Genomic DNA, 9050 nt, shown 5'->3' on the forward strand with positions numbered 1-9050 from the left:
GGAAGAAATATAGAAAATTAACTTTTTTTTTTTTTTTTTAGAAAATTAACTCTTAAGTGCTGCCTCTGTTTCCTCTGTCTGTCTCTGTCTCTGTTGCTCTCTGTCTCTCTGTCTGCTTTGATTACACAGTAAGTTAATAAAATAGAAATAGAAACTCTAGTTTCATTTTTCCAATGAAAATTAAGTTGATTTCACTTTGGTTTTCATTCCTAATATTGTCTGGCCAGTGATCTTACAAATGACAGAAGATGAATTGAGTAACAGAGTATGGTTGGGACAAGTAACAGGAATTTGAACTGCAAAAGTCCATATAAATCATTTAGTCTAAGCTTTCATTTTAGAGCTGAGAGAGAAAATGTGGGTAAAAGATGTTGTCCTTTATCTAAGAGTGTGAAGCGATTCAATGGTGAAAATGAAAAGCAGTCCTTGTGATTCCAAGTCCAGGGCTCTTTCTACTGAACTCAACTGTTAATTCATTACTACTTGAAAACTTATTCCAGGTGCTGAGGGAAGAATGTTGCTCTGTGACAGTGGGTATAATTCTCTGAGGCAGGGCCGTCTGGGTAGGCAGATGGGGAATTAACATTTCCGCATCAGAATCCATCAGAATCCACACTCCCCCACACCCCAACCCTTGCCTGTAAAACAATCTGTGGCTGTATCAGCCTGTAGCTGCTTGAGACTCTGTGTTGTTCACTATCTTTAACAAATAAGTTCAATTATTTGATCAACATGTCCTGCCAAATCAGTCCAGAAACATTCAAGTAGACCAAATTTTTAATACGACTTATTTCAAAACTCAACTGTCTTTACTTGAATTGGTAATAAAAATTTAGTATGAACTTAGATACAGTCTATGGAATCTATAAATTTATTTCTGCAGTTCCCTAAATCAAGATTTTATTTTTCATTTTAATTTCAACATACAAAATGGACCAGTTGAAATAGCCATATTCATATTTGACCTTAGAAAAGAGCATTTTTATTTCTGCTTAGGAAAAAAAAAAATCATACTTTTCCTGGCTCCAAAATTCTAATTAGTCCCTAATTTCTTGATGGCAAGGTTAAATTAAAAGAAAACACTAGAACTCCATGAAGATAGATGCTGCTACTTTTTTCTTTAATATTAGAAATAAAAATAGAAAATTTTCAACTGTTTAAAGATCAGTTAGCATGAATGGAATCCTAATCTGTAATCCAAATTTTCATTTAATTCTTTGGTGGAGAGTGCTATTTAATTCTTCAGCATATGTTACCTTCACACTATCAATAAATTATAATATCATTGAATATATTTAAGGATTAATTCAATATACAGATTTTCATTTCAAATACTATTCGTATCACAACTGTAGTCTTCTTGGACTCAACTCCTGAAGTATCAATGAAAGGAAAAATTATTTCCCTCTTCTCAAAGCTTCTTAAACACATTAAGCACAGTATTTCTCTGAATGGTTCACCACTATTGTACTTTTTCCAATTGCACAATAGAAAAGAGACATTATGATAAATGCATTCAAATGACTTCTTCACTGAGTTACTCCTGTCTACCTACTCTTGCACTTTTTGAGAAGGAATAATTATTCTTCAGGGAATCGATTTATTTTCAAAATTAAAAAATATATATTTTAGAAAATAATTGCAATTAATTCTTTTAATGCAATTAACACCCAAAGTTCAAACGGAAAAACCTCTATTGCTTAAATGAGTTAATAATACCAAGAGTTTGAGAATATCCACAGAAAAGAATAGCTAAAGTAAAACTATTGATATTAGGCAAATGAAATGTGGTCAGTCACAGAGACAGCCCTGAAAAACAATCAACTTGTATTTACAGTTGATAAGGTAAATTTTGATCCACAGTAAAGTATTTTATCCTATAAGCATAAATTAACAAGATATATAATCCACCTTCTGGAAAAGAAAAAATTCTGAATGTGTATATTTTCTTCCTCTTCTCCTTCTTTTTTCTTCTTTCTGCTTTCCCCTTCCTTCCTTCCTTCCTTTCTTCCTTCCTTCCTCCCTCCCTCCCTCCCTCCTTCCCTCTTTCCCTTCCTTCCAACAGCTTTTAATATCTAGTTATTTTTAGGTATGATCTTTCTAGCACCAAAGGGGAGAACTCTCTCATTATAAATATAAAATACTAAGATGCCCTTGAAGGAGTTTTAATCTTCAGGAAATTATTTCTTAAATGGGCTCTTCCAGAGGTGGTAATGCTGGAAGTAGGGAAAAGAGCAGAAAAATAAATAAAGTTTGCTGCTATGCAATCAGGCCAAGAAATTCAGTATAAAACTTCAAACTCAATAAGTCTCACACCGTTCATACTAAACTCCTCTAATTGCCAATGAATAGTACACTCCGGCATAGAAAACCAGAAAGGTCATGCTAAATTACATAGGTCCATGCTGTTCCGTAAATTCATTGCACCTTGCATCTCTGTCTTGTGTCTGCAGTGCAGTTTTCTGAACTTTGCTCAACTTTACCACCTACTGGTTATTCAATTCTAATCAGTAGAAGCAAATATTCATGTAACTTGACCTTTAGCAAACTGCAAGAAGACTAGAAGGGCAAGAGAATTCAGAGAGGAAATAAAATAGTGACCATGTCTTGTAAATGACGGGAATAGATATAATTTTTTTAATCTTATTTTAACTGGGGAAGGGAGTAAATTATAAAAAGAAATTGGCTTTTAAGTTCAAAAAAACTATGCTATGGTCCTGGAAAATGTCCATGAATTCAGTTTTTCATGAATTCTGTATATTTATACTAGATGTAAACATGTTGCCATGGTAGTAAAGCTTCTTTTAAAAAGGGGATGGAGGAGGAATCACTATCTATAATTCCAGGGCTAGGAAAAAAACTCAAGGGAAATTGCAGTGGTTCTTTTTATTTCAATCTTTTAAATCCCACCCCTAGACCAATTCTTTTACCTAGAACACCTGAAAAGAATGCATGGAGAACGGTCTATCTTTGTGCCTCTTGACCTTCACGATCCTGAAAACGCATACAGCTGTCAACGTTCACTAGGAAAGGAGTGTTTGAAATGTAAGATAGAGGGAAAGAAAGAGACAGGAAAATGGAAAGGCAGAAAAGGAGGCTTGTTGGTAAAAGACAAAGTTTGCCCTTGATTAACTCATTTCCCCATCAGCTCCTTACCTTTTTTCTCTTCTGATCCTCACAGTGCTCTTTAATCTTCTCTTCTCCTGCCCCTGTCAACACTGGCTTCCAGGGAGATTCACACATCAGTTTCTTCAACTCTGAGGTGAATAGAAGTTAAATTGTTACTCTTTTCAAATTATATTGGCATACTTAAGCCTAAACTATAATTGTGGAATAAAAGATCTGTCTTCTGTTAAAGGATTTTTAGGCATCAGCAGGCAACTGGTGCAAGGTTTATTATTTGGGACGTTGTGCAGCAATATGGAACTATATACTTCAAAAAGAAAACTGATTTGAATTCTACATTGATTTACCTTAAAGTTTCATGAACGCATATAAAACTATTATCTGCTTTGATGTAATTGCCATTTGTAATACCAATTAGGGATTTTAAAGATCATCAATAAGTAAAATTTTAAAAAATTAAATTAAATTAAATTAAATTCCAGGGTGTGAAAACTGCCATTTGAAGAGGAGATTTTAGCATCTCTGAAAAGTCTTTTGCTTGTGTATTGTGAAATTTTATCCATTCTTTTGGTAAGAGAGGGATAAGGAATGAGAATGTTGGTTTTCCTAAGTGTCTGCTCTGTGCTAGATACTCTCATAGACACTTTCATATACAATTTTTTTTACTCTAATAATTACTTCTTTTTTAAAAAATAACACATGAATTACATTTAAGGATTCTGGAGATCAAGGTTGTTTTTTTTAATACATTCTTTTTGGTTATCTGAAATTCTGAAGCAAAAGTCTTATAGACTGTATAAATTTAGAGCCTTTTAAAGGCATCAAACACCTTTTTTGCCCTTACATCATTGGATCTTTCAACGGAGAAAAGTATGTGTTATGAAATACTCCAAGAATCTGTTTGACATTTGCAACTCTTTTCATTATTTAATTGCTTTCAATTTGTACAAGATTGAATTTGAAAAATGTAGTATGTTGGGAGGAAAACTATTTGTATTCTCTTTTTTCCAAATATTTGTGATTTCATTAGTACTTTCAATGTTTACCCATTTAATGGGACTGTGTACACTTGTGTTGATTTGTGACTACAGAGGGTGTCCTTACAAAAAAGGACAAAGGTTACTAACCATAGACTAAAAGCAGAGGCAGCAGGGCCTAAAAACTCCAGGTGTGTTATATGGAGGATGATGTAATGCTAAATACACTTAGCATCTGGAAGGGAGGATGCAAGATGTCAGGTAGTTGTCATACCCCTGGGAAAGTGAACTATCATGCTTTATAGTGGATTGTGAAAAGAATTAGATCTGCTGATTTACCAAGATGTTTTGACTCCATGGTCGCACAGTGAGGTGGTCGATAGCCTACTTGTAGCTAGCAAAAATAAACAATTTCTTACATATGTTTATTGATAAACAAGCAAAAATTATATATTCAAAGAGATAGGCACTTCGAGTTCTTATAAGCTTTCACTCTTATTCCATAGAATGGATTTATTATATTTATTCTCATTGACTGTGAAATGGACCCTAAGTTAATTAATAACTAAACTTTTCCAAAACCTTGGCGAGATATTCTCTTGAAAATAAATCCTTCATTAATTCCTCAGAGATGACAACTGGGTCCATAATTCTTTAAGTAGATCAGAAGTGTTTTGCAATGCAACAAAAGGTCAAGGACAGAAAGCTCACTTTTAATAGACTGTTCCTTTAACAATGTTTCTCTCAAAAAGTTTGTATTAAAATGCAGTATACCTATTTCTTCCACTCCTGATATTAATTATTTTGACAAGCAATGGGAAAATGCCAGGAATATGTGAACTGATGAAAACAAAAGCAATGATGTTTCCAAGGATGCACCTGACAGCACTTAGGGGATCTAGGGAAATGAGAGCAGAATTACAAAGATTTCAAGTGTTTTAGTAATAAACTCAGGCAATTTAAAGTTACAAAAATTCATTGGATTTCTACTGAACTTAGATCCTTTCTGAATGCATAGTAACTCTCTTTTATAACTTTTTTAATGCTGTACATTTATATTAGAATGATTTGATTTTATATTATGATAAAGTATCCTTAGTACGGATTTACATAATGAAACTTAGTTTTGTATGTTGTAATAGCTGTGCCTTGATTTCCAGTCTACAGTACTTTTGTCTGGATTACTAAATCTTAGGTTTGGAGAGTTCTGTTAATGGCAAGTTTCCTTCTAACCCAGTTAATTTTTATAATAAATCTTTATTTATTATTTGGTATATTTTTCTATCTATTTTCATTTTTATACTTAAAAAAATAAAACAATACTAGAACTAAAATTTCCTTACAGAAAGTTAGACATTTAAAGCTAATGTATTTAATTACTCAAAATAAATAAATAGACAACATTAAGAAGTTTGGAAGATATTGAAAAGGTCATGGGAATTCCTGGGGATCCTTTCATTTAGAAATTATAGTGGGATTTTTCACTTTTTTTTTTTTTTGGCTGCGTCAGGTCTTAGCTGCGGTATGCAATATCTTTGTTGAGGCATGCGAAATCTTTCATTGTTTCACCTATTTTAAAATCATTATCCTGGGATTGAAACAGTATCCTAGAATTCACTACCACTTTCATCATTGTTGCACAGAGTTCTGAATTATATTGAAATATTAAGGCCAGCCTGTTTAATCCTTCCTAACCCATTCAAATGTTCTCAATAGATAGAGCACACCCTATGCTGTGGCTTTGAAAAAGGAAAAAGGGCAGATTTGTTAGCACACTGGACGTGGAAGGAAGTGTCATTAGCAAGCTGCCCATCCTGTTTTCCTAGGGGAAGATGTTCTCAGGTTTTTAGGAACTCTTCCCCTAGAGGTGGATTAGACTGGCTGCAAAAGAGACTGGCTACAGAGGAAAAGGTGTGAGCCTGCAGAGGCATCCAAACAAGATAGGTGGTGTTAAACAATAGCAGCAATTCTACTTCATAACAGTCCTCCTACAGTATTCTCTTATTCCCGTGCATTAGGGCAAGATCAGCTTCCCACTGGTCCACCTCCTCAAGGCTGCGACATCAGAAGCTAAAGCTTACTTCTCATATTCCCTTAAGATCTTTTAAAGATGTGTGGGCCTCATTATTTATGGATTAAATAATTTTCTTGCTTAGGGATACAAAGTTTAACTAATATTGAGAACCTTAGCATTTTTGTGTTTCTGTCACATGTACCAGATTTAAGACTGCCTTTACAATAATGAATTTTCCAAGAGAAGTAAATTCCAAACCAAAATGTAATCAGCATGACTCCCAGTTTTCCTTTTCCCAAAGTGAGATAAAATCACTTTTTTGTAGAAAAACATTAAGAACTTACTAGCTATGACTTTTTCTCGGTACAAATAACATCAACTGCAAAAGCAAAAATATTCTAGTTGTAACTTTTGGACAAGAAAACCAATACACAATTCTTTTATAAATGGTAGTTAAAGATTCTTAAAATTGTGCTATCATCATCTTTATGGAAAAGACTATAATGTTATTAACAATAACAGAAAATGATTCATGTCTTTCAGAAAACTGAATCTTGAAAAAAATGTTCAGATAGAAACAATTATCTCATACATGAAAATATTCATATATATCTCCATTAGAAGAAGAAGGAACAAATCTTTCTGGATATCTACTTTTACCACTGAGGAAACTTTTCTATAAGCTCCCCCATGTTTGAAAGAAGGGAGAGGGATAGACTTTGGGTAACCAAACAATGATATCCTCTGCTATAATTTAAGGTCAAGTAAAGCAATAGTCAAGAATCAGACTTGGGGGTAGGGGCAGGGGGAATTGGATAAAGGCAGTCAAAAGGTACAAACTTACAGTTATAAGTAAGTACTAGGGATGTAATGTACAACATAATAAATATAATTGACACTGCTGTATGCTATATATGAAAGTTAAGAGAGTAAATACTGATAGGAGGAGCTTCAAGATGGCGGAAGAATAAGACGTGGAGATCACCTTCCTCCCCACAAATACACCAGAAATACATCTACATGTGGAACATCTCCTACCGAACACCTACTGAATGTTGGCAGAAGACCTCAGACCTCCCAAAAGGCAAGAAACCCCCCACATACCCAGGTAAGGTAAAAGAAAAAAGAAAAAACTTAGACAAAAGAATAGGGACGGGACCTGCACCAGTGGGAGGGAGCCGTGAAGGAGGAAAGGTTTCCACACACTAGGAAGCCCCTTCACGGGCGGAGACTGCGGGTGGCGGAGGGGGGAAGCTTCGGAGCCACGGAGGAGAGCGCAGCCACAGAGGTGCGGAGGGCAAAGCGGAGAGGTTCCCGCACAGAGGCTCGGCGCCGAGCAGCACTCACCAGCCCGAGAGGCTTGTCTGCTTCCCCGCCGGGGCGGGCGGGGCTGGGAGCTGAGGCTCGGGCTTCGGTCGGATCGCAGGGAGAGGACTGGGGCTGGCAGCGTGAACACAGCCTGAAGGGGCTAGTGCGCCACGGCTAGCTGGGAGGGAGTCCGGGAAAAGGTCTGCAGCTGCTGAAGAGGCAAGAGACTTTTTCTTGCCTCTTTGTTTCCTGGTGCGCGAGGAGAGGGGATTAAGAGCGCCGCCTAAACGAGTTCCAGAGACAGGCGCGAGCCATGGCTATCAGTGCGGACCCCAGAGACGGGCATGAGATGCTAAGGCTGCTGCTGCCGCCACCAAGAAGCCTGTGTGCCAGCACAGGGCATTGTCCACACTTTCCCTCCCGGGAGCCTGTGCAGCCCGCCACTGCCAGGCTCCCGTGATCCAGGGACAACTTACCCGGGAGAACACACGGCGCGCCTCACGCTGGTGCAACGTCAGGCCGGCCTCTGCCACCGCATGCTCGCCCTGCTCTCCGTACCCCTCCCTCCCCCCGGCCTGAGTGAGCCAGAGCCCCCGAAGCAGCTGCTCCTTTAACCCCGTCCTGTCTGGGTGGGAACAGGCACCCTCAAGCAACCTACATGCAGAGGCGGGGTCAAATCCAAAGCTGAACCGCAGGAGCTGTGTGAACAAAGAAGAGAAAGGGAAATCCCTCCCAGCAGCCTCAGGAGCAGCAGATTCAGTCTCCACAGTCAACTTGATGTACCCTGCGTCTGTGGAATACCTGAATAGACAACGAATCATCCCAAAATTGAGGAGGTGGACTTTGGGAGGAACGATATATGTATTTTTTTCCTTTTTCTCTTTTTGTGGGAGTCTATGTGTATGCTTCTGTGTGTAATTTTGTCTGTATAGCTTTGCTTTTACCATTTGTCCTAGGGTTCTGTCTGTACATTTTTTGTTTTTTTGTTTTTTTTAATATAGTTTTTAACACTTGTTATCATTGGTGGATTTGTTTTTTGGTTTGGTTGCTCTCTTCTTTCTATTTTTTTATTACTTAAAAAAATTTTTTAATAATTATTTTTTATTTTAATAACTCTATTTTATTTTATTTTTTTCTTTCTTTCTTTTTTTCTCCCTTTTATTCTGAGCCGTGTGGATAACCGGGTCTTGGTGCTCCGGCCAGGCATCAGGCCTGTGCCTCTGAGGTGGGAGAGCCAAGTTCAGGACATTGGTCCACCAGAGACCTCCCAGCTCCATGTAATATCAAATGGTGAAAGCTCTCCTAGAGGTCTCCATCTCAATGCTAAGACCCAGCTCCAGTCAACGACCAGCAAGTTACAGTGCAGGATATCCTATGCCAAATAACTAGCAAGATAGGAACACAACACCACCCATTAGCAGAGAGGCTGCCTAAAATCATAATAAGGTCACAGACACCCCAACAAACACCAATGGACATGGGAGTGACCACCAGAAAGACAAGATCCAGCCTCATCCACCAGAACACAGGCACTAGTCCCTTCCACCAGGAAGCCTACAAAGCCCACTGAACCAACCTTAGCCACTGGGGGCAGACACCAAAAGCAACGGGAACTGAAAACCTGC

The sequence above is a fragment of the Balaenoptera acutorostrata genome, chromosome 14 (genome assembly GCF_949987535.1).
Source record: "Balaenoptera acutorostrata chromosome 14, mBalAcu1.1, whole genome shotgun sequence".
Taxonomy (NCBI): domain Eukaryota; kingdom Metazoa; phylum Chordata; class Mammalia; order Artiodactyla; family Balaenopteridae; genus Balaenoptera; species Balaenoptera acutorostrata.